Genomic DNA, 26,503 nt, shown 5'->3' on the forward strand with positions numbered 1-26,503 from the left:
GGTGCACCCAGCGCCTGGCTCCATGGCACTCAGCTCGGCGGTGGGAGGCAGAGCACAGCCCCAGCTCTGCCCATGTCCTGCCACCGGACTGTGCTCCGATCAGCTCCGCCAGCCCCATGGAGCGCACCCGGGAGGCAGGGAAAACCAGGGCTGCGCTCCCCGCTGGGCTGAGCTACGTGGGGCTGTGGAGCGCACCCCTGGCTCTTCCCCTGCCTCCCACCATTGGGCTCCTTCAAAAGTTGAAATGTTTTGAAACTTTTCGATTGCCCTCATTTTGTTTTGAAACTGCTTTGATGCTTTTTGTTTTGTTTCAATTTCGCTGTTTCGAGCTGGAAATGCATACAAACAGCTTTGAAACAAAACACTCGACAAAATTTCGCACAGCCCTAGTGCTTAGTTCTTTGCAGAGTGGGACCCTGCCATGGGAGGACAATGGCTTTTGTTCGAAGTGGGGAGGAAGTGTGTTGACTGTACCTGACTTCTCGCCTCTTGGAAGCCCGTGGACTCCACGTTGGTTAAGGGGAAGCTTTGTGGGAGTGCCTGCTTACAGTGTTGGCAGCGTGTACCACTGCAAACACATTCCTTTATTTGAATGTGTGATCAGGTCAAACCTCATATTTGCTTCTTGGTTATGAAACAGCACCTTTTCTTGTTTGCATTTTGCGACCAGGAGAACACCTAAGGTTGCTGTAAAGCAAGTCTTTTATATTCTGGTTGGTACTCCCGTCAGGCCAGTCTAACTACTATGTTTGCAATGACACGATATTCTAGATTGTCTCCTCCCACCTCTTAACACTTCAACGTAGTTGTTCAGTTTGACACGTCTTACAAAAGTGGCTGCATTGTTTTCCTTTTAACATGGTTTAACTGCTATACATTGGGTAGCATGCACAGGAAAGAGTAGTTACTTTCATTTTGGCTCATTTTCTAACTGATGAAACCGCAGAGAAGGAAAAAAACACGTGTGCCTACCTCCACTTCTCTCACTACTTAGAAATGCATTCTTCATTTATTACTACCCTGCATAAACTACATGCATGTCTTATTCCTGTTAAGTCATTGACATTAAATTTTAAAAAAGTTTTGAAAAATAGTCTTAGAAGACTTGGAAGGAAACCCACATCATTTCAAATTACTGCCCTTTAAAAATAAAAAATAAAAAAATCCACTGGACTTTGTGTCCTGACTCAAAAATTAGCCAGTCAGTTAACTAGATTAGCAGATCCTACCACAATGGAAAATGCAGAGTAGGGTGTGTTTTGATATGCGGGATCAGTTCTTTAACGTGCCATTTATTATAGTAAACTGCTGCAACTGTAGCCCGCAGTTTGTTACAGCTTGGTCACCTTTACTTACCGGGGGGCACACCTTTATCTGAAATTCTTCCCAGTGTACAAAGACATCCAGCCTTACAGTCCATGAATCTAGTAACTGAATGGTATTCTACACTAAAACAAGGTTTCGTTGGTATATACCTGCAAGATGCATTCAGTTCTCTCTACCCCATCCTATGCATCTTTTGCATGTAGGCAGGCAAAGTTCTTTGGACAGACGTGTTATCTTTTATTAGACCAACTCAGTAGTTGGAAAAAAGTATAGACATGCAAACAAGTTACACGAGATAAGCAAGAATGTGAATTTGAAGCGTCAAGCTGGATACTTCCTGGTAATTGCCCATGTGTATGCCCTTATGCCATGGTAAATTCTTAAACAGTTTGTCCCCCTTTAATTGAGGGACAGACTACCTTTTCATTTACCACCAGATAAGATCATGCATGTGCCTGCTTACCAAAGAGTGGCTGAAACACTTTTTATCACCTGAAATTCTAAGTTTGGCCTTTTCTTTTTTCTTCACCCCCCCTTCCCAGAAAAAAAATCCAGCTTTTGGTTTTTTAGCTACTGTCATGTTCAGGTTTTGAGCTCTGTCAGCTTTTGCTGAAGTCAGTGTTGCTGTAAAATGCTTTCTTACTTCTCTGGGCTGATATGCAACTCCTTATCCTCTTCTTTCTTATTAAAAAAACATAATACATGAATAAAGAAAAGGTATATTTGTATCGGTATAATTCCTAGTGTGGATGCAGTTAAATTGATATGTAAAAGTTGTTATCCTGGTATAAGCCATTCTTCCTATGTGGGAATATGCTGTCATCCCCATGGGTGTAATGAAGGATTATACTACTTTACCTGTACATATGTAGTTGAAGTGAAACAACTTTTGTATGTAGGCAAAGTATTGGAAAGTGCTCAGCAATTGATGAAACTCTGTTTTTAATATGACATTGCTGCTCTCTACGTTGCAGTGTTAGTGTTTTAAGGATTACTTATCCCTGTATGAGAGAGAGAGAGGGAGATCATAAGGCATTTTTCCTCACTGAAAAAAGAAGGGGGTCAGAAATGTATCACTTACGAGTTTCATAAAACTTAAGTAGACTAAATGTACTGTATGGCCTTTTGCCCATGTAATTTAAAAAGGAGGAGTTCTCTTTAGCAGCTGCTATTTGTAATTTGTTTTTGTTTTTTTAAATATTTTGTTAATAGTGTAATTATTGGTGCTTTGTGTGACTTACTCCATGCCCTTATGTCAGAGTTTATGTGCTAGCAAATATTCACTACCCATCCAGGTAGTGGTTATTCAGACTCCATCGTACCTTTTTTGGTAATTTACCTACGCATTTAAAATTCCCTGTATGTACAATTGTAAAGCTTGCTGTGGTACTTCCATAGAATTAATTGAAAAAGACCATGCTGTCTTCTATCTGCATTGCACATGATGCCATCTTTAGCGTTTAACAGCAGCTTCTTTTTCTCTTATTAGTTTTTTCCCATGTGGCAGACTTTTTGAACCTTCTCCTTCCTGACTCCTGAGCAATTTAATCTGGCTTTTGATTCACCGTCTTCTTCAACATCATTGAGAAATCTAGATTTAAACAGTCTGAGTTGGCATTGGACAGCTGGACTTCTTCTAGCCAGACCTGGCAGCCCCCCGTGTCATTTAAGAAAGCATCTTCCCAACTCTTCTTTCCCTGGAGCTGTTTTGTGGAGTAGTCCTAGGGAACAGCCTGCCTAGCCTAGCCCCCTCTCTCTTGGTAAGAGAATCCAGCCTGATGCTGTTTGCCGGACAATTTTGTCCAGAATGCACAGTAATGGTGGGGAATTAATTGATGAAGGAGGGAAGTAATAATAACTCTCACTGTCTTCCCTTTTACTGCACTCAGATTCTATTTTATCCCCAGGCCAAGCAGGTGATGCTGTAGCCACAGATCCAGGCTCTGAGCATCTCCTGCCTCTTGCAGAAATCTTGGCGAGAAGAAAGGTCTTGCCCCTGGGTACATTATCTGAAATGGAACATTTCTCTAGTTCCTGATAGCTTCATGTTTTTAGGAAGCCTGTTACACTGTTATTGTCACCTTGAGGCAGAACCGAGTGGTACCAAACTATTCCAGGAGATACTTGAATGGCAAAGCTGAGACGAGATAGATGACCAAGAATTAGAAGCACTCAAACTGTTTGCCATTTGAAGGCTGTCTTGTAGGGGCCTTGGAAGCATTGCTGCATAGATGCACGAGGCTACGAGGCCATGGCAGTCTCAGCCTGCTCCAGCTTGATGGAAGGCTCCTACATATACAAAACCACTTTGTCTGACACTTTCCAAAACCCATACCTCCGATCCTGCCTGTGGGCCGGCAGTCACCTATGCACAGAGACCCTGGCTGCAGGTTTTTGCCAGCCTGTTACTCTTTTCTGTCCCTGAATGATATGTCTGTGCACAAACAAAAGGAGGCCCTTGGACTACTTGTTCTACAGTCACTTGGGCCGAGTGTGCTCTACCACCACTTGTTTCAAAATGTCTTATACAGGGGTTGGCAGCATTTTTGGCTGCAGTGACAAAATCACCCCGACCTCCATCCACACCTTGACTTGGCATGTGAGATGGGGGAGCCACAAGGGGGCCTGATCCTCTTTGCTGGCTGCATGCATGTCTTTGGGTGGACGGCAAGGCAGGGGCTGGGGTTGTGTTGCCTCGGCCATTCTCTACCATGCACTGTGAGCCATGCATGCACCTGCTGCCACCATGGAGTGGGTGCTCCAGAGCCCAGCACAGCTGTTTGCAGCCTCCCCGCCACCTGCTTCACCCAGCCTGTGCTCTGGGCATCTGCAGCAAGTGCCCGGGAGACTGCAGACAACTGTGCCAGGCTGTGCAGTCTTGGCACTGGCTCCGTGCACGTGCACCTCTGGGTGGATGGGGGGGGAGGAGCCAAGGTTGCACAGCCCCAGCCCCTTCCCCACCATGCACTGTGAGTTGCACATGCACCTGCTGCTGCTACGGTGCCAGTGCTGGAGCTCTGGAGCTCAGCACAGCTGTTTGCAGCCTCTTGGCTGCCTTCCACAGCTGGCCCCGGGCTCTGGGCAGCTGTGGCAGGCGGCTGGAAGGCTGCAAACAGCTGCACTTGGTTCCACAGACCTGGCACCAGCTCCATGGCTGTGTCAGCTGCACAGGTGCCTCTGGGCCGATGGTGGGAGAGGAGCCATGGTTGTGCTGCCCCAGGCGCTTTCCTGGCCATGCGTGCAGAGGTGTGTGCACAGCTGCCACAGCCACGGAACTGGTGCCATGGGCAGCTGTGACTGATCATGGTGGTCTGCTTCTGTCTTCACTAAGCCACAGAGTGGGGATCCTCCCAGAGCTGCTGGTGAAGGAGACAAGAAAATCCATCAGTTGTCCCAAGTTCACCGTTAAATTTTCTGGTTTGTGTCTTGTTTAACTTGTATTTAAACACCACTGGAATCTGCAACTCTGAAAATGAGGAGCTGCTCTTTCCAAGGGAGTCGCTGAAGTACTGTCCTGTGATTATTTAGAAGGTGGGGGCGATATGTCTGTCTGCTCTTTCATTTCCTTAGCCCACCCTGGTGTTTTGTGAAATTGTTTAGTTGCAAACTGCTGCTGCGTTGCTGTAGTCTCTTGCTAATTGTGGCGTAGCATGCAATGAGATCATACTATGCTCAAATTACCGTTGAACCAGTTCATATCTCTTTAATGAAAACCTTCCTTCTCCAAACGGGACAACGAAACTCCTTGCATTTACAGCTTTTAAGAAACAATCTCAACTGCTAAATTCATTGCAAAATACTTTTATGTCTGCGCAGACTATTTTAAAAACACTTTTACCTTAGTTCTGCTGTAGTAGCTTTTCAAGGGGAAAAAGACATATTACTTAACCAAACCACTTAACTTGTCATAAAGGGAGACTTAAACTCCTTGCTGAATGGCTTAAATATCCATTCCAGCTCAGGCTTTCATGTGGAAGCATGGCTTATTCCAAATTTGGACATAACAGACTATGAATGGAATAATACTTTTCAATCACTGTGGAAATAAAGAGACACGTCTGATTTTGGCAAAAATTGCATAATTTATCTGTAGTGCATACACATGATCTCATGACATGGAGTGAGGGAATACTTACAACCATATAAAACACTGAATACTCTAGGATAAAATACTGAGTGTCTGTCTTGTTAAATCTGATTCCCTTGGGCTCTCCAAGGTAAGCATGCACTAGACTTTATTGGAGACTTTGTTAAAGTCATTTAATTCACTTTTTTTTTGGATTTGTGAGATCCTGATCAGTCTGTTACAAAAGTTCTTTAGTTGACTAAATGCCCTATATGACAGTTGTGGGGTTTTTTTTGCTTCTAAATTTTGTTCCTCGTTTCCTGCACCCCTTATGTTTCCTATGAAGGAAATGTGCAGACATAAGCTTTTTGGGAGGTGGGATGATGATATCTAAGGGAACACTATCAATTTGAAAGCCTCTTCCCCCCCCCCCCCAACGGGGAATGATTTGAAATCCTCTGATGTTTTTAAAACTTAAGTGAATCCCTATTTCATTATACTGTAATTTGAAAGCTGAATAGTTGCTTTTTTTTTTTTTCTGGCTGTTTTACTTGACTTTTCTATACACAACTTCACATGCCTTTAAAATTTATGACTGCTTATTATCTTTTAGTTCTCAAATCTCTCATGCTTTCTGCAATGAATGAATGCTTGTTTCTTTCTCTACATTTTCCACGCTATTTTAGTCACGTTTCTTCCACATCAGGTGTCAGGGAAGTAACTCTTTACTAGGGGGCAGGGCCAAAAGAAATCATTCAATGTTTGGCTGATAGAGCTGCCAGTAGTGCTGTGCAGAGCTTCAGTTGCTGATTTGATTTGGTGGCCAAATCTCCGAATTCGAATGAAATCAGAGGACCGTTTAATCTCTCCGAATTGATTCAGACACGGACACAGCTTTAAATGTTTTTTCTACATGCCTCTAGGTAGCAGGCAGCTGGCGAATGCTGCAGTGCTGGGGCACATGGAGCGTCCCACGGGAACGCGGGGGGCTCCCCAGCACGCTCATCAACAGACCCAGAAGTGGACCAGAAACGGTCCGGTTCACCTCTGGGGCTAGCGGGGAGCATGTGGGTATCCCTGTCCTGTTTCATTTTGGCCGAATCTGTTTCGGAGATGCCTCATTTTGTTTTGGAGCCTTCTGTTTCAATTCAGAATCAGCACCAAAACAGTCCTAAACACCTCTGAAATGAAACAGGTGCCGAAATTTTGCACAGCCTTATCAGTCAGCCTAGGGTTCCCTAGCCCTTCCAGATATTACAGACCTTAATTCCTTAAGGCAGCAGTGCAAAAGTTATCATAAATGGTGTGAGGGAGCATGTAATATAGAGCAGCTGTTTCCTAGACTCTCTTTCCCCTTTAGCTAAGTTCCTTCGTTGCAGTCGTGGATGGCCTAGATAGTGGTGTAAAAAGCAGAGGTGGCTCTCGGGGCAAACCCTGCAGTGGGCATGAGTGGGCAAGAACAGAGCGGGGCACGGGTGCAGAATGTGCAGGTTTCCAGAGCAGGTGGGGGGGAAGCTTTCTTACCCATGCTGGGAACTCCTAATTTGTCCTGGCTGAGCTACCGCTGACACCCAGCAGCAGCAGCGGACTGCTTTGGGGTTCCCAACATGGCAATGCTGCTGGAGCGCAGACTCTGAAGAGGTGGGGGTAATTCCAGCAGCCCTCCAAACCTGGCATCTGCAGTGGGTGCCCCTTATCAAGTCAGGCAGAGCTTTTCGTGGTGCCTTGCACCTTTATGAAGTGTTTATATGCGTCTGTGCATGTGTGCACCATTGATGTAATTTTTGAATGGAAAAACCAAAATATCGTGTTTTGAAAAAGTTTAAATGCCACAGGTTTTTTTTTTTCCAGATCTTTTTTTCTGATGGAGCAAATAGCTGAGTTGAGCATGAATCTAATGTAATGGTTTGACTGACATGTATTTGTATTGTTTTGGCAAAAAATAACTTTCATATGAAACATTTCAACCATGTTCCTGAAGATCCCTCAAGTCCTGCTGGATCCTGACCCCGGGATCAGGACAGTAGGGTTGGATTTTTGTAGAATAAAAAGATTCCTCAAGTATGTATTATTTGTCATTTTTACCTGGGTCCTTTTTAGCCCACAAGGTGGAAGCTAATTTCTTCCACTTCATTCTGTATCATCTAATGAAGTAGGCTGTTGCCTTGGAAAGCGCATGCCTCGCTGAATCAGTTGGTCTCAGATGACATCAAAAGGTAGGGCAGGGTGACCTTTTTTACCTGAATGCTAGCCTGCTCTTGTATGTGTAACCATTGGAGTGTATCCTTAATAAGGCGGCAGAGTGGTTCATGTTGCACTCCCACCCCCCCCTTGGTCCTCATCAGTGCTGTAAACAGATGTAAGGCTAAAGCCTCAGCTGAGTCTAAAATGGTAAAGACATATGGAAGTCGATGATAATTAAGCATGTGCTGACGTACTTTCTCAAATTGGAGTCTGGGTTCATGGTGTAAGTGATTTAGTTCTAAATATGTGCTGGCACATTTCATGTGTTGGAGAAAACAAACCATGTCTGATTCTTTTATTTTTTCCATGGACGATAGGAAACAGCAGTGTTATTGCTCCTTTCTGTATGTTGTTTTGGGTAATTATCCTGTTTCTTGTGCCTTTCATATACTGAATATTTTCCTTGGAGAGAGATGTTTTCCCTTAAGTAAAAAGTGAGATGGAGAACTTCAATCAAATATCCAATGTACATTTGATTAAGTTGACCAAAAGAGACCAAGAAGAAAGGAATTAATTTTGAACTATGCTTTGGAAGCATGTGTAGCTAACATAAGACTTGATGTATTGTCTACATTTTGCCTGTTTAAAAACCAGAGGCATGTTTGCTAAAGTAATTAAATCTACAAACCAGAATAGACCATCTAAAGGTGTTTTCTAATGATAGACTCTTGATTTCTTTTATTAACAGTGTGTGTGTGTGTGTGTAGAAATAGAGATATAGGACCTAGAATAAGGCCTTGAATTCTTATTGGGCCTAAAACATAAATGGTTGGATATGTCATAAATGAGCAAGGAACATCCTACTTGCTATGTCATGGTGTAGCCCAAATCATGGCCCAAGAGCTCACAGTGCTGAGCGTTGTATGAACAGTGAACCCAAAACAGTCTCTCTTATCAGGAAGATCAAAGACTACATATAAAACCAGATGCAAAAAAGAGATATAGAGAGGAGATTGGACAGTACAGTATAAGGAAACAGTCACAATATTGTTCAGTATGGTATGCAGTAGTTTTAATACAACTTTAGTCTAATGCTGTCAAATTTTTTTTGTAGGTATCATTGCAAAGGAGAGTTTTAGGACATTTGTGGGAGAATAGAGAAGATGCTTTACAGATGTTTATGGGGAGTGCATGCCATCTTGAAAAAATAATTCAAAATTGTGTTATAAAAGTTAACAGGCATGCAATGGAGACTGGCAACGCAGGGCTATCAGAGATAGAGGGGACATCTTAGGATCATAGGGTCCCCGGAAAGTAGAGCTGGAAGGGGTCTCCTAAAGTCATCTAGACCAGCCACCTGCTCAAGCAGGATCATCCCGGACTGAACCATCCCAGCCAAGTGTCTGTCCAACCCGCTCTTGAGAACTTCCGGGAATGGAGAGTCCACATCTTTTCTATGCAGCCTGTTTCAATGCTTGACTCCTCTCCTAATTGGTCAGAAAGTTCCTCCTACTTTCCAATCCAAATTCCTTTGCTTCAGCTTGAGGTCATTGCTCCTAGGCCTGTCCCATATGGCCACAGAGAAAAGTCCATCTCTGTCCTCTCTCTAAATGAGGCTTCCAAGGTGTTTCAGGGTCTGACATTTTAATTTCTGTAGTTTAGTACCACAGTGTCCAGACTTGCACCAGGGTGCCTACACCTGTGATGTGGAGTCCTGGCTCCCCTTCTGCTCCTGACCATTGTTGGTCTGTATAAAAGTGGGTGATGGTCATCACATCATAACAATACTGTTGAAAACGTGACCGTTTCCAAGTCCCTGTTGGTGTCTCTGGTTAACATAAGGGCTTGATTTTTGTTTTGTTTTGTTTTGTTTTTGTTTGTTTGTTTTGTTTTGTTTTTTCCCCCTGGACTCCTGCAATCGTCATGTCTTTACACTTTTTACAATATTCATTTGTTTCTAGACTGGAATTGCTTCCTTACTGTCTGACATGGGTCTTATCCAGAGTTCGGAAGTCATCTTTCCATTGACTTCAGTGATTTCAGTAGAATTTTTGTCTGTAGATTTTCTTGTCCATAGTTGCAGTTGGTGAACCACTCATTCAGAGCACTCCTTCGTTGTCTCTTAAACACCATGGAAGGACAATTAAAATGTGCATGCTTTCTGCTTTGAAGAGTAGGCTCATTGATGCAAAAATGAAAATGCTTATTAAATGAGAAACTGTTCTGATCTTGTTTTCAATTAAAGCAGCGTAATACCTGAGCATCTTTAATATCCAGCTTGCAGTCATGTCTTTACCAAAAAAAGTCTTTTTATTTTTAGATTAATTCCTTTTACATACAGTCATACACATTCTGTAGTTCTGCATCTTCACATCTGCATTTAGCTGCATGCTGTGCTGGTTTCCTATCAGATCCATGCTTCTTTTTCTTATAAACATTTGCAATCATGCAAATCCTTCTGTAATCTTAGATGCTTTAAAAAATGTCTCTGTATGCCTCAGCTATGATCATGGGAAGTGCCATACTCAGTCAGACCAATGGTCCATCTAGAAGAAGAGGATGTATTTTTATTTTTGTCATTTTTTCCACCTGCTCTTAAGCAGCCAGTTGTCCCGGAAAACTTTTACATTTCTATACAATTCTGATACTTTTCTGAAGTGCTGAAAAAGCAGTCTTGGTTGGATTGTTTCCCCTTTCTTTTGAACTATTTTGATAATTGGGAAACGTCTACCATGTTCAAGGCTATCTTCAGTAACATTCAGATCTCTAGGAAATAGCTGGGATAACTTTTAAGAAGAACTGGGATAACTTTTATGAAGAAATTCCTTCAGTAGAACATGAACTATTGGCAGGTAGTGAAAAGTAAAATAGAATGGTATTACTGATGTTTTAAGCTGGAAGGACAGCCATGCCTGATGCAAAGTACAGTATCTTTATTCCAGAAATAAATTAATCATCTGGAGAAAGTGATGGCTGGTATTCATTAAAATTTGAGGGACCTGCTGAAGTCAATGGAAAGTTTTTAGAGCGGAACCCAAATCTAGGATGGAATCCATAAATGTGCTGTAAAGTACAGCAGTGACCCAATCCGAGCCATCCAGAAGCTTGGCTCTTCTCAGGAACAGACCCTTGGTTTTCTAAACTTGATCATTTCCCCATGTCTAGAATGGGAAACAGGCACAAAAAAGAAAAGCTTGCCAAGGATGAAGGATAGAGGGTGGGGAAAATAACTCACTGGTAGTAGGAAAAGGCTAGGCTTCAAAAGCAAGCAGCAGATAACTGAGCAACCGAGGGACAAATGGCAAACATTCAGCTCCACTGGGACTGTAATGAAAGTCACTTTAAAGAATGGGATTTAATTTTGGTAGATTCTAGTGTCCTTATTTATTCATTGGAGAAAAAAAAAATCAATTTTAATTTAGTGTAGATTCTTTTATCTTCTCACTATCCCAGTTCTCGGCCACTTCCTTATTATCTTGGTGACAGTCACAGCTGCAGATACGGATTAGACTGTCTTCAGGACTGTTGTGACTGTAGTTCATGCGCAGGCAGTGGTACAACATAACGGGCATCTCATCAGAATCGACTAGCAGTGTGTGAATTTTTATGATTTTATTATTACTTTTACAGACTACTGAGTTGTAAACCCTCTTTTCTTCCAGTGGAATGCCAGTGTTTTCCTGCAGCTGTAGACAGTAGTTAAGATCACATCAACATTTTCCATTGTAAATCCCTTGTTTCCTATAACTGTGCCACATGAAACTCATGTGTACAAAGTACTTAGCCTCAAATGCTTTTATGGAGATCAGAAATATTCTTTTTTTCCTTAACCTTTTCAAAAGGAAAAATCCTTCTCTGGGCTTGATTAAAGCAGATTAAAGGTAGTTGGAGACTCATTTACAAATGAGAGCCAGGCTCTAGAGTGGGGATGTAGGGATAGACAACTGTAGACCAAGTAGCATTTTCCTTGGTCTTGAGTTGTAAAACATCATGTACATTAACCCGCAGCAGTGGACGTTAGCAAGCAAACGCAGTTCCTGCTAGGGAGGGAGCTGGGAAGCTTACGTGGGTGATTGCGGAGCACACAAGTGCTAGGCCACATTTTACGTTGGTGCAGCTGAGTACAGGGGACACTTTACTTGCACTTAGCAGAAGACTTTGGTGCACACATTGGAAGAGTGAATTAGTAGGAGTTTCCCACAGAAACTAAGAGCCTAGTGTTTAAACAGGATAACTGTTCTGCTTTCCAGGTCCAAAAGGTAAGTATTTCACATGGTGGGGGAGAGGAAGGGGGAGGTGCTTTAAATGGATGGAAAATCATTTACCTTGCTTAGAGAAGTTAGTTGGTATTTTTATTGTTATTAAGTGTTAGGGGCTGGAATGGAGATGGTGAGAAATGTGCTAGTACCCAGGCTCAGGACTGCTGTGGATGTGCAGACATGCAGGGGTTTCCTGTTGGTAATGACTTGAGTCTGTCACCTGTAGCATCCTCCTGCATGGAAGTGGATCTCCGAGTCTGTGATGTCTTGGTGTGCATGTGATCGGAAGTAGATTTTCTGTCACCGTGGGGTGCACAATTTAGCCAGCATGAGAGGAAGTTTAGTGGAACACGTGAACTTGCTTTGCAAAGGTCGGACTTTTAGTGTTAGAGGTGAAGTTTTCAGAACCTCTCAAGATTAATCCCTACGGTGGTGACTCTTAACCCAGTGTGAAACATTAACTTTCTTTTTCTAGTTTTAAAGTATTTCCTTTGCAGACACAGGATTTAATTAATTGACACTGCAGAGAGTAGTCTTTCAGTGCTCATTTACTTGGACTTGCATTCATAAAAGTTGTGAACAGCTTTCTAGGCTGAGTTTATGGGCAAGGGAAGCCTCCTGTTAATCAGCTGTGTTAAGCAGTAACTTAACACTTCTACTTCCATGCTTCTAGTACTGGACGCATGCACTTTGTAAATCAGAATTGCTGAATCAGTACTGGACTGCTTTAGAGGCATTAAAAAAGTTATATATTTAAAAGTTAATTGTTCTCCTTGCATAATGTTGGCTCTACATGTGCTTTATTAATTTCCAACTTCATATTTTAATTCAGTTGAAATAAAGTGTATAATGGAGCAAGAGCTTAAAAAGGAAATATTAGCCTTTGTAGAGCACGAAAGAGGAAAAGGTGATCTCATGAGGTTAATGCTGAGGTCACAGAGTCCCATGGTACTATAACAAGCCTAACAAATTTTGCTTTTTATATTCTGTATTTAAAGGAAAGAATTTTCCTCATGTTATTGGCAAGGTGTTGCTTGTTACAGGAATTAACTGAAAAATCTATTAGCAAAATTTTCCAAAATGAAGACACCATTTTTTTTCTGTTTGGAGAAAAGGATCTTTTTAAGACCGTGGTCCTACAGGCTGGAAGCTCATTCATTTCTTAATCACATGGGTTGTCCCTGGCTAATTGCCATCACTGTACAAGATATCTACAAATTTATTTATTTTTTTGAGAGCGAGGAGAAAAACAGAACTTGCCAGTACAGTTTTATTATGTATAAAAACTATAAAAGTAATTCATATAATTTATATATAAAGCTACAAAAACGATAAAGATAAAAAAAAACAACAACAACTGCAGGGCTCTGTAAGCAAGTGTTGTGAATCCAAGGGTAAAAGTAGAGGTCTGGAATGCTGTTTAGTCATCCCTGCTGGGGTACAGCACGGGGCATAGGATTGGTGATGTAGCTCAGAGCAAGAAGGATGGATGATCTTGTGGTTCAGGACTGGGACTTGGGAAGTGGAGGCTCAATTCCTGCCTCGGCCCCAAATTCACATATTGCTTTGGGCAGGTAGCTTGATCTGGCTGTCCCTCTCTGTTCTCCTTGTATAAATAGGGATGCTATGAAGATAAGGGGTGCTGTGAAGATAAGTTTGCAAATGTGATGGGAGGGGCTGTAAGACAGGCATTGCATTTGTCCTACATGATAATATCTTTGTGCACTACTGAATCTAACAGGCTTTTAATTAGACTTTCTTTTATGGCGCATTTATTTTCTGTTGAAATGATACATTTGAAGATTTTTAGTTTCTACTGTCCTTGGATACTTTTTTAATTCTAAGTTGTCAGGGATTTAATATTTCAGCAGGTTGGTCTCCTACCTCAGTGACACATGCATTGGAGCTTTTGAAGAGGGAAAATATAACAAATGAGAATTTCACATGCACGGCAGCACCGAGGTAGGAAGTTATTAGGGGTGCATCAATAGAGATTTTGGGGGCCAATACCAATAGCCGATTTTTAAGGAGGCACATTGGCCAATACTGATCCGATTTCCCATACATCTGCATGCAGCTGGTGAGTCTGTTATAGTGGATGGGGAGGTGAGGGAAGAGGTGTGGGGGGACAGATCAAGCCCCCTGTGGGGCTGGGACAGGTACCGCCCAGCTCGGACGAGATACAGGACTCAGCCGTGGCTTTCCTGGAGAGTATGGGATGGGAGTGGGGGGGTGGTTCCTGCCCCTGCGTGCACCCCGGGAGGGCATGACTGCACATGTGCCCCAGATCTGTGGGGGGGCAGGGATGGGGGAGGGCTGCATCTGTGGGCTGGGGCTGTGCCAGGCTCTTCCCAGCACATGAGAGCTGCATTGCAGGGCAGGAGGCAGTGGTGGTGCTGGGCGGGGGGACAGCAAAATTTGGGGTGGCTGCAGCCCCTCCTCCCCCCGCCCCCCGTAACCACCCTCCCAGCACTGCTGCTGCCCACACCGAGCACAGCCCCTATGTGCCAGGAACGCAGCCCTGAGCGCGGCCTCCATGTTCTGGGAAGAGCCCGGTGCAGACCTGGCCCCAGCCCGCAGCTGCAGCGCACTGCACCTCCCACCCACCCCCGTGCAGATCCGGGGCACATACACCCTCAGATGAGCTGCAGCTCAGTTTTGCGCCCTGCCCCAGCTGACCAGCGCCTGCCCCACACCCTCCCTCACTGCGGGGGACCTTGATCTGCCCCGCCTCACCTTCCACCGCAACACACTTACCAGCTGCACGCAGCTCTTCAAGCTGCCAGGCTGTGCTCCTTGCTGCCTGTGTGCTGCGCTGCAGCTGTGCGCATGCACGGGCACTTATTGGCCAAATTATCGGGTATATAAGGCTTCCCCCTCTCCCCCCAATACAATCAATTTTCTTTATATCGATGCCGATTTTGATAGTGGACCAATGTATCGGTGTACATCTAGAAGTTACTGGAGGCAAATCATTTCATTGCGTGTGAGAATGCTAGGGAACTCCATGCGTTAGGGGCTAGTAGTGTTAATCAGAATGACAAGCTTAGTTTTTTTTTTTCCCGCTTTGTGGTCCAAATTCTTAAAGGCTAGCTGTACATAGAGATACATGAGGTACCTTTACATGAGCTTGCTTCAGTGTCAGAAGCGTAGTAACATGGACCTCTTCACAGACCAAGCTAAGCAAGATACCTCCCAGGGGGCTGTTAAGCTTCCTTCTGAACAGACCCTCCAGGGCTAACGGAAGACTCCTTCTTTAGCTTATCTAAAGGATAATGAGCATTGTCGTTTATGCCTCTCCATCTCTGCTGTTCCCTACTGCAAAAATTAATCAAAAGATTGGTATGATCACATCAACAATGTCCTGCAGTAGCGTGTTCTACTTCTGGACACCTTATGTGTTTGAGCCAGTGTATCCAGTACTGTACCTATGATGACTATTCCTATAGATGCTAACAGTATTATAAGGTCTTTGCAGGTATGTATTCTCTCAGTTTCTTTTTAAAAAGATGACAGTTGTAAGGCAAAAGAAACAAGATGCTTGCTTTTGCCAAAATAAGTCATTCCAGGAGATGAAATGCCTATGCATATATGGACATTCCCAAGTGTGAAGGACAAAGCTGTGGAAAAAAATGGTTATGTAGACAAAAGCTGTGGTGACATCAGAAGTTCCTTGCAGATTTAAAATATGCCATTAGGTTACTTAAAACTGATCACAAAAAAAATGAACTGTATATGCCTTTTAATTGCTTTCAAGTCTTGACAAACACATTGTGTGTGTGCATGTCTAAAACCCAAAGCATCTTTCAGACAAATACGGTTTGATGATATGTTTGGTGAATTCTTGCCTGTGCATGCACTTAACCCACATGGTTGATGAATCAAAACATATGACTACTTGCTTACTAGGAGACAGGGGTGTGTCTGCAGTTGCTAACCCAAGTGAAGAAACCAAGGGCTGGCTTTCCTGTGCTCCTGAACTGTACTCCCTCTCTCCCCGCCTGCATTCTGTGATGGTGTGTTACCTCTGGTCTTGCTTCTGTTCAGTGGAAGCAGATAAGAGGACCATTTAACTTGGAGCAAGTACCTTAAAAAATGCAATGGCATATTATTACAAGGCTGTATAAATGTCTGTGCAGATGAGTGGGGTAGAGGGAAATAGCTGGTATGTGAAAGAAGGAACAAAGTTTTTCTTTTTGTTTTATATAGCACCTTGTTACAGAATATTTCACTGATGGGGGAAGGGGAATGTGTTTTCTCTTTCAATATCCCGTGCAGGCTACCCCCACTTAGCGCTCTTAATTGGTTCCGAGCACTAAGGAAAAACTGAGTGCTAAGCGAAACCACGGTAAGCGAAACTGCGTTAAGCGGGGCTTGCCCGTAGCAGAATGTGAGGAGAATGTCGTGGAACTAAACCATAATTCTCGTTCCTAATGCTGTGGCCTGGTCTTCCTTTTTAAAAATTTTAAAGAGATTCATACGAAATTTTCTGGTGCTCTGTTGAAATTTCCATAGAATCATAGAAATGAAGGGCTGGAAGGGACCTTGCAAGTTCATTGAGTCTGATCCCCCTTCTCTGGGTTAGGATTACTGCTGAGATCAAATGATCCCAGCAAGGTGTCTGTCCAGTCTCCTCTTGAAGACTTCCAAGGTTGGGGATGGCACCACCTCCTTGGGAAGTCGATGCCAGGTTCTGGTCACCCTTACCATAAACAAGTTTTTCCTTGCATCCAGCCCAAAACCATCCTCTAACAGTTTATGGCCATTGCTTCTTGTCCTCCCTTGGGGCACCCTAGTGAACAGTTTATAAGAGCCTGTCAGGAAGGGGAGTAAATAGACTTGAGAATTACCCCGGACACTTGCTTCTCCCCTTCCTCTCTGTGCATGTGCCTCCCTTCTTTGTCTTCAGTTCAGTAAGTCTGCTACTAACTAGCTCTTAGGATAGAAATAAGTGTTGTAAATGAAGTGGCACAGCTGATCCATTTTATTGGGCAAAATGCATCATCTGTTGTCCTGCCCATTGATGCTGCGGGACAACAGGTGATTGTGTTCCCCTGGAGGGGCCTGGTCTTGCGTGCCCTGGGAATTCCTGCACGGGGTTTGGCCCCTCAAGCCCTGGGAGCACCTGCCTGACTCTCTTTTCTTACAGGGTTGCACTTTTCCAGGATGTGCCTCCATAAGTAGGGAAACCAGGGTTTCCCTGCTTACAGAGATATCCCCCCGGGATCTCTGGGTTTATCTTGTGAATAATCTGTAAGTGTTCGCACACCTAACAGTGCTAATACTGAGCAGCATCCCATCGCAAGGATTTCACAGAACCCAAGGTACCCTGAGTTTTACCAAACATACAAAGTAAATAAATAGAATTAGATCTCTTTAAATTTATCTCTTTTAAATTTTTAATTCTGTTGTCAGTCAGTTACAGCAATTGCAGGAACTACTTTTGTTATGGGGTAAAAAAGTTCAAATTGAAACTTAATTTTCAGCTGTGTTTTGCTACTTCTTGACTTGAATATTTATATTTTCAGGACACAGTGATAATAAAGTTTGATCTCAGCCATTCTGATTGTGTTTCCTACATTATCTACAAGGATACATTTTGTGAAGAACTTTTTCATTTAATTCACCTTAATTTTAAGGATTCAGAATTGTAGGAGAGCAATACACTTCCATGGTGATGGGACAGATGTCGTACTAATGCTAAATTCTCTCCAGGGATGTTGGTTGTAGCTGTGTTGGTTGAAGGACACAGGCATAGAGGTAATATCTTTTATTAGACCAATTACATACTTGCAAAACCTTTTTTTTCTTTACAAGCTTTCAGCCTGAAAGCTTGCAAAGAAAAAAAATGCAAATATTTGGTTGGTTTAATAAAAGATATCACCTCTACCCCCAAAATTCTCTCCAGTCGTTTCCCAGGAAATCCTTCTGTTCTGCAAAAACGGAGTTTCTACCATTTTTTCCCTGAAATGTCTTGTTAGCCACAGTGAGAGCTGAGAAGGAATGCTGGTTTGTTGCAGTGTGGTAATTCCCGTCCTGTTTTTATTCTTGGCACTTTATTTGATGGATTTTGGAAGGAAAGCTGAGCCCATCTTTTGTTCAGCACACGTTGGTTTCTTGTATGCAAAACCTGAAACAGCGTGGCTCTCCTAGATCATTGTTTTAGAAATAATTTATACGGGCAATGAACCTCAGTATTTGTTGGATTAAGTGCATTGACTTTATAGGGTATCCAGGTTGTAGCCAGGATACAACCATTTGAATTGATAAGGTATCCAGGTGGTAGTATTGGCCTAGAGGAAAAGGCAATTGGGACTCGTAGTAGAGATGATACATCTTTTATTAGACGAACAAAATTTTTGCAAAAAAATTCTTTAATTGCAAGCTTTCGGGCACAAACACGCTTGATAAGGCATCGGAGAAAATTTTAGCCAGCAGTAAACTTTGAGTCGGGGAAAGGGGTGTTTAACCCCCATTCCTGGCCTAAGACCTGAGCCAGGGTTTGTCTGGGAGGAGGCAGCTGCCCCCCTCCTCCACCTCCCCAGACTGGGCTGCATCTCCAGCCAAGTTTGCCGCCCCCTCCACCAGCCAGCCCTCACTGCTCCAGCTAGGGAGCTGAGGGGTGGGGTCAGCCCTACTCTCTCAAGCAGACAGCATGGCCCATCCCATGGCTGCAGAGCATGCTGGGATGTAGGGGACTGTGATTTAATTTGAACCAGGAAGGGGTCTGGGACAGTTTGACCCAGTATGACCCAAAATCAATTAAGTCTGGTACTACATTCAACCAGGCTGATCTTAAACCAGTTTCGGCCATTTTGAAACTAGTTTATGCGCACCAAGCTTCTATTCCGTTACAGGTTTTAACCAGTTTCTGATCACTTTAAACCGGTTTATGTGTAACTTCTGTCCGTAGCCGCCCTTGTGCATCTATATCTTGTGTAACACTTCTTTGCTGCTCTCCTCTCCTAAATGCACAACCGTCTCCCAGTTATTGACAGGTATGTCACTGAATAGGGAAAAATACAATGCTAGCAGCCATAAAGCAGCCTTGAATTAACGAACTGCTTTGCCAAGTGTAACCTGCAGGAAGTATTTTGTGCACTCATGTTATGTTTCTGCTCCTGTGCTGATAGGCTAATAACATGGTACAGCACCTTCACCGAAAGAGAACGGAGCAGTAGCACTTTGGAACCGACTCTCCAGCGCTGGGGTTCTGGCAGTGCCAAGCCTGTTAGTTTAGATCCAGCAGTCCTGCAGGTCTTGTGCAGCCAGTTCCCTGTATGTTGTGTGTTTTGGCTTTAGAATTTCCTCCTGCCTTCCTTGGGGCAGCCAAATAGTTTGAAGTCATAGATATCACTAGTGATCTCAGACGCCTTACTGATCTTTTTTAAGGCTAATGGCACCTTATGCCCATGTGTTTTTTAAATGCATTCTATCACCTTCATTATGCATCTTAACTGAATTTTCTCCAAATCAAAAGATCTTATTAAGCAGGCATTTCACTCTTTCTAACAGGAAACATGAGTACAACTACCCAGTTCTTTTAGCTAGGTATCTGGCAACAGAAATGCATGGGGCCAGTTGATTAAGCTACACTAACCTATACTCGCTGAAGACTGGACCCATGATGTTCATCTTTCTGTGGGCTTTGATTTTTGCTCTGAGCTTGAAAAATGTGTCCAAGCCATTATAGAGAAGGATAATGGCCATCATAAATCTAATGGTGTTCAAAATCTGTATTTGCTGCTGCTTTTCTTTGATAACAGTAAGAGGCATATTTAGCTTGCTAAAAACAGAGAGTAAAAATACTATCTGTTCATAATCATACATGTATTGGATAAAGGAATTTGAGCGTATGGAAAACTTTTCATACCAGATGTGAAATTGGAGAAATGTTATATATATATATATATATATTTTAGCCAACTGGGTGAGGAAAAGTAATTTTTATGATTTGAAAACTGCAATTATTCCAGTGCACAAAGCACCGTGACTTGAAACAAGTAAGTGAAGGGGAGGGGAGCTCCCAGACATTATCTTATTACTTCAGCCCACTAGGAAGTCAGGAACCTCTTAAGATTTCCCCTGATGCTTTTTCAGTTTATGGTACTATTACTGAAGTCCAACACCAGTTGCTGATGGGAAACAGACTTAACTGTCCTGGAAAAGCCTTTGGTGGGTGGGACATTGATTGTCCAGGATCAGGATACTGAGTGATTATAGGATGCATACAATTATTGTATGCAAGTGTATGCATTTTATGGTAGTAAATTTAGGTACATTTCTATACAGCATCCTGAGACCCTGTTTGTTTTGCTGTTTTTCTAAATGAGTGTAGGATGAATGGGGATTGTTTGATAGTTTAATGAATTACCTGGCAAAGAAGTGCAGTTTTGAACAGGGAAGAGTTGTGTGGAGCGCTGTCCTTCAGTGTTTCATCTGTAATAAAGTATATTTGTGGCTGCCTACGCTACGCAGGCCTGCAGAGTTTGGCTCTTCAGGAGCCCGATTCCTCTATCAGAAATATTTGGCTTATTAAAGTCTTTAATGAAGTGAATCCTAGCGTATGAGAAACTGGAAGGCAGGGCAGCATAGTCCCTTGGAAACAAACTTGTTGAGAGAGGTATAAGCTTTGATAGGCAACAGCCTACTTCGTCAGATGCAGGTCGCTGAGACGTGAACACTTGGGCTAGGGACAGAAGTTGCACATAAACTGGTTCAAGTGATCAGAAACTGACTGAAACCTGTGACAGGACAGAAGTTCAGTGCACATAAACCAGTTTCAAAATGGCCCAAACTAGTTTAAGATAAACCTGGTTGAATGTAGTTTCACACTTAACTGTTTAGATCAAACTGGTTTATAAAACGTGTGATGAACCCCTTCCTGGTTCAAGTTAAATCAGAGTTCCCCAGCACCCCAGCATGCTTTGCAGGCCTGGACTGGGCTGTCTGCTGGAGCAGAGCAGGGTTGCCCCACCCCTCTGCTCTCTGTCTGAAGCAGTGATAGCTGGCTGACAAGGGGGTGGGTGTGCTGGGGATGCACCTGGGTGTGCTGGGGACACAGACCAGTCTGCCTGGCAGAGGTGGAGCGGCCAGACTCTTCCCCACTGGAGCGGAGGGGGTGGGGGCGTGGGACAGCAGGCTCAGGCAGATGGGGATGAAACCCCGCTTCCTCCCCTTTCCTACTGGCAGGGAGCCCAGCCAAGGTCTGCCAAGCTTTCCCCCCCCTGCTCATGGCTTACCATGGCCCGAGACCTCCAGAGCCTCCATCCCAGCCAGGGGGTAATCCTACTGCACCTTCCCAGCCACCTGGGCTGGGGTTTCGCTTGGGGCAGCCCAGGAGCAAAGGCCAGACTGGGGGGAAGGAGGGGAACAAAATGGCTCCACAATGGTGGAGACACACACGGCGGGATTGTGGTGGCAGCAGCTCTATCCTGGTCATGAGCCCTGCTGAGCAGAGGGACCCAGGGGTGGGGGGGAGAGACAGGGAAGGGGCTCGAGGGTGTCTGTACTAGCCTGGGGCAGAGCTTCAAGCCTGGAGAGCAGCGCCTGGAGAGCTTCAGCCTGGAGAGCAGCGCCCAGGCTGACCCTGGCTCCTGCAGTGGCATGCATGGTGCGTGCTCAGCCCCCAGAGCTATTACTTGTGTCCCCCAGGATGCTGGCTGCCAAGCTGGGCGTGCCCTGCTCACTCCTGCTGGCAGTACAGGATACACCCCTGTGTACCAGGTGCAGGGCGCTACCCCATGGCTTCCCTGCCACTTTCACCATCGGGGGGCTTTGGCCATACTGGTAGGTGCCACCCCTGGCATCAAACAGCTGGCTGCTGGGATGCCATAGGGTCCCTTGCCCCCCTACCACTGACTCAAACTCAGCTAGATCCCAGATTTCAGTGGTGGGCCCTGCCTGCAAATTCTTGGCCCCTATGGGTCGGACAACACAACTCTGTGGGCTGGATCTGGCCCCTGGCCAAAATGTTTGACTCGCCTGTTGTAAAAAATAGCAGAAAATAACGTAGATCAGAAGGGTCATGCACCTTTTGTAGGCCAGGAGTTATGGAAATAGTTCTTAGTGAATTTTAACTATAAGGTCCCATGCTGGAAGAATGCTAACCTATAAACTCTCCCAGCTTAATCACTGCATCATCTCTAATGTGGTTCACTGAAAGAATGCCCCAGTACCACTGGAGATAGTTTACACATCAGTGGTTCATAAAGGAATGGAGTAATTAAATAATACCCTTTTTGTGTGCTGTTGGCTTTTACTTACAGATGGCATGATTACTGGGTATTTGTAAAGCAGAAAAACAAGTGGCTTTACTTTTTTACCTTTTTTTATTATTTCAGAACACAGGATTTTGCATTTCAGAGTGAAATTATTTTCACTTCCGTAATTGAGAGCGATGATCTGAGCAGCAGGACTAATAATAGAATTTAATTCTATTACACATAATTTGAGAGCTGCAGTAATGAAGTTATGCTCTATTAAAATGTTATTTTTTTCCTTCATGTGTCATTTGGTATAACTTGAAATGTTCGTGGCAAATGACATTAATTTTCAGGCCGCAGTGGGGGGAAAAGGACAGAAACCAGACATGGATTTGTAATTGCTGCTGGTTAGTAATAGGTCATCTCTGTATTCCAGGATAGATTAATGGATTTATTCTTGACACAAAATGAAAATGCCAGAGCACAAAAATGAACCAAGGAGCTGTTGTGTTTCTTTTCCCTGATGCACTTTAACTTGGTTGTTGCACCATTGAAAGGGGAAAATCCTCAAAAATAACCTTGGCTTAGCAAATGTAGAGTTACAGGAAAGTTCAAATGATCCAGAAGAACTTGGTAGGAGGATGAGGGTTGGGCAGTGTGATTTGTGGGCCTAATTGCATGTAAGGAAGAATGTGAAAAATGCAAAAAAAAAAAAAAAAAAAAGTGCCCGAGTCTAGAATCTAGATCAGAATTGTGTGTGTGTTGTACACGTGTGTACAATGCACAGATTTTAGGTCAGGTTGTCCCCTTCATCTTTGGTGTGGTGTTTGAAAACATGTTAAACTGTGGGACAGAGATGGACTATGTGAAAGGAGGGTTGCATTCACAGCATTGTTCTTCCAGCTCCCAGGAAAACTCCCTCTGGCTGAGTTTCCTGGCTTTTTAGAGGCAGAGTGGTGGAGCACAGGAACTTGCCACCCTTTGACAGCATCATTTTCTATCCCTGTGGATTTCTGACAGGAAATCGGAGTGGGAGTTATTTCTGTATGAAGTCACACTAATTCCTCTGTGCCCCATCTGTGATTGCAGCTGCAAAGGGACTCTGCTAGGAACATTTAAAGGCTAAGGGAGAATCGTGCCGTCCAGGAGAAATGGAAAGGATCAGTGCTATAGCATACCAGGAAAACTCCGTGTCCCCTGGCCTGTGAGATGAGTAAAATGTAGATCCTGCTGCCTCTGTCAGTCCTCAGCTCTTAACCTGGGATACAACGACTTGAAGGAAACTGCTCCAGAGACCCGAGCAGAAACTTTTTTCCAGGTGCTCTGCCTAGTGTCCAGTCAGTATCATGCACAGAGTCCTTTTAGACTACACATCAGAGACTCTTAATGACTATTAGGTCCCATTCCTTTATCTTCTCTTCTGCACCCCTTCTAAATCTGTAGCTGTGGATCTGTCCCACTTGCCCACTTTCCAGCTTTTGATAGGCAGTAATTTTATTCACCTGCATTAGAAATGCACCACCTGGCAGGCAGAACAAAATTTGCGGGGTGGGGGGAGGATGGAGAATGGTTCCCTGATAAAGCTGTGCATACCTCTTGCTTTTAAACTGAAATCTCCTTTGACTGAAACAAAGCATTCAATAACTCTGCTCAAAACCTTTTTGGGGGGGTGGGGGAAAGGTTACAATTAACGTTATTAGTTGGGTTTATTGCTTGCAGACCAATGCTTCTCAACCTTTTCAGACACAAGACACCTGTTGAAAAATGTCAGCTCTTCTCTTTCATGCATTTTTTGAGTACGAAAAAGCAATAGAGTAATTTTTCTGTTGCAAAGAGCACAGAAAGACCAGAACAGGTCAGTGTTTCTGACACTCTGGATTCCTATTTGAAATGTTTTGGTTTATTTTGTGAACCACATGTAGGTGTTTGCACACCCAGCAGTTCTAACATTTCGTGGCACCCCAAGGCTCCTCCCTTAATGCAATCTTACGGCATCTTGGTTATGAATCGTTGCTGTAGACAGCTAATGAAACAGAACCATGCTTTTTTTCTGGCAGCCCTTAAATTTGAGCCAAATAATTTGCAGGCTGGAGGGAGTTGTGGGTGCATTTTTGTTTTGAAATGAACATCCTTTCCTGCAGCACTGTTACAGCAGGCACATGTTAACTAGAGCGCCATGCTCTTGTAAGCATGTGCATATGTATTTCACTTTATGTGAGTCCATGTTGAATTGTAGTATTGTAAAATATGCCAGTTCCCAGTGAGGTCAGGTCTTCAGCTAGTAGAATAAGAGGAAAAGTTAAGAGTAAGTGATAGATCTAAATCTAGATCTATCACTTACTCGATATCTTATCTATATCTTACACTTGTTATATATACACTTACTATATCTTATACTTACTATATATACAGTATTGGTCTAGATAGATAGATAGATTTCTTTTTGGTAATAGACCAACACTGTCTTGTACCAGCTGAAGATCAGACCCTGCAGTGACTGAAATGTTTTTTTCCATAGGCCTGGATTACATAATCTCAGCCTAATTTAAGTTTTATTTTAAATAATTAGGATTTATGGCCAAGGTATTAAAAATCGGCTGGTGGTTCTGAGACCACTTACATGCCTGCTGTCAGCTACCTTAGAGTGGCTTCATCATACGAGGACAGATGTTCAACACTTTGAAAAATCAGACACATTTAAAGACTAGTTCGTTGGGTAGCTGGGAACTGACACACCCCAATTCTTCTTTTGAAAATCCTTATCAGAAGTGCTTGAAATAAAACATTTTTGAGTCATTTTAGACCGGTCCAACTGAATCGATGGAAAAAATAATGAAAACACTGTGATCTATTTTTCAGACAGCCATGGAGCATTTGTTCTGAAATGCAGCATATGGAAGAATATATTTTTGAATCCAGCTTTTCCCTTGTCTAATTTCAGTGATTTTTTTTTTTTTTAATGGAGTTGTACCATGGATGACTTTTTCTCTTTGTATTTATAGCACAGGATATATCTGTATTTGCAATGCATCTTCACCCAGGCACACAAGGGGAAAACATGCACGATTCCATCAGTAGTTTGTTAATTTAATTATAACAACAGATGCAGTGCTTAACCTATTTGACTTGTGTTATTGGGTTACTAAATCTTATTCAAGGAACATTTTATTTTCTCCATTTACAGTTCTAACTGTTTCTTGAAATATTAGCAGTTTTGTAACTTCCTTTGTTCTCTTGTCTATAAGCTAATATTTTGCTGCTAGCACTTTGTTTTGAAATAGAGAGATGTAAATCTATCTTCCTTTCCGCTTGTACCAATACCCATTTCCTTGTATGTTTATGAAAGAAAACGCCACAGAGAAAAAAAACGCATCTAATTTTTTTCTTCCTCCACTGCCAGTGAGCTCAAAGTTTGTTTAAAGCTCTTCAGGATGGCCCTTAAGTGTGGGCTTAACTCCAGTGGGACTTAGTATGTGCTTAAATACAGCTCACATTGCAAAAGCTCTTCTGAACTGAAATTTCAGCTAACAAATGTTATTTGGGTGTGGTAGCCTGAATATCATGGCACCATTTCCTCAATATCAGCAGTGGTACACTTTGTAGATTTTAAAATCAGGATACACCTACTTGGGAGACTTTACAGCGAGCTGCTGAAACTGTCTGGTGTTCACTGATAAGGGCTTCTGGTGGCAGATCTGCACTTTGGACACCTTCAGTCAACCTGGTGAGCCTTTTTTTAAAAAAAAATCTTTTGTGCATGTGTTTTGTTTCTTTTCCTTACTGTTACTTGGGTGAGCCAAGCAGAAGATGATGGGAGGTTCTCAATGTGCTTTGCGTCTGATGACTAACTTGTGCTTTCCATGCCGTGGAGCTGTGCTAGAGCGCTATGTGGTTATCCTGATCATTGGTCAGGCAATAGGCGCAATCTCCATCTTGGCATAGATAGCATTCCCTTCCAGGTCTATAGACTTGCCCATAATTGGAGCCAGGTAGCAAGTCAGACAAAAGGAGGGCACTTTCTTCTCTTGGGAACTCTTCGTAAGGGCATGAAAAGCATCCTCATTAAATGGATTACATTGTGTAATGTTTACAGCATAGTATATTACAAAGGCTTTGTGTTAAATTATTCTGACACCTGATTTGTTTTCAGGTGAAAAGTCTGACGTTTTCCAGCGTCATAATCTTTCCTCCATTTCCATTTTAGTTTGAATGTTTATCTTTCCAAATGCATAAAGATATTTCCTCTTCCTCCTGTCATTGGGATTTTCCATGCATGCATCACTGTTTGTTCACTTATTTTGCAGATGTTTCTGTAAGATTAGGAAGAGGGGTTTTGCAACACAGGCTGTTTCAGGTAGAAAGTTCTGCTTGGAGGAACTTTGCTGAGGAAGACCTTCTCTGCTCTTGTCAAAATGTTCAGAATAGATTACAGGAACCTGCAGCTTCTGGTGGGGGGGCGTTGT

General features: G+C 43.2%; 1 protein-coding gene and 1 long non-coding RNA gene across 2 annotated transcripts in view; one reads left to right on the top strand and one right to left on the bottom strand.

Moving 5' to 3' along the window:
• FAM107B (family with sequence similarity 107 member B) overlaps positions 1–26,503 on the top strand; it is a 78,018-nt gene that overhangs the window by 14,437 nt on the left and 37,078 nt on the right. The window lies entirely within an intron of this gene.
• On the bottom strand, positions 777–18,563 carry LOC109315789. Its single transcript, XR_002102611.1, has 3 exons — positions 18,421–18,563; positions 10,302–10,303; positions 777–788 (listed from the first exon to the last, which is right to left on the bottom strand). It is a non-coding gene; the product is annotated as an uncharacterized LOC109315789 (long non-coding RNA).

The sequence above is a fragment of the Crocodylus porosus genome, unplaced genomic scaffold (genome assembly GCF_001723895.1).
Source record: "Crocodylus porosus isolate Cpor-Errol unplaced genomic scaffold, CroPor_comp1, whole genome shotgun sequence".
Lineage (NCBI taxonomy): Eukaryota > Metazoa > Chordata > Crocodylia > Crocodylidae > Crocodylus > Crocodylus porosus.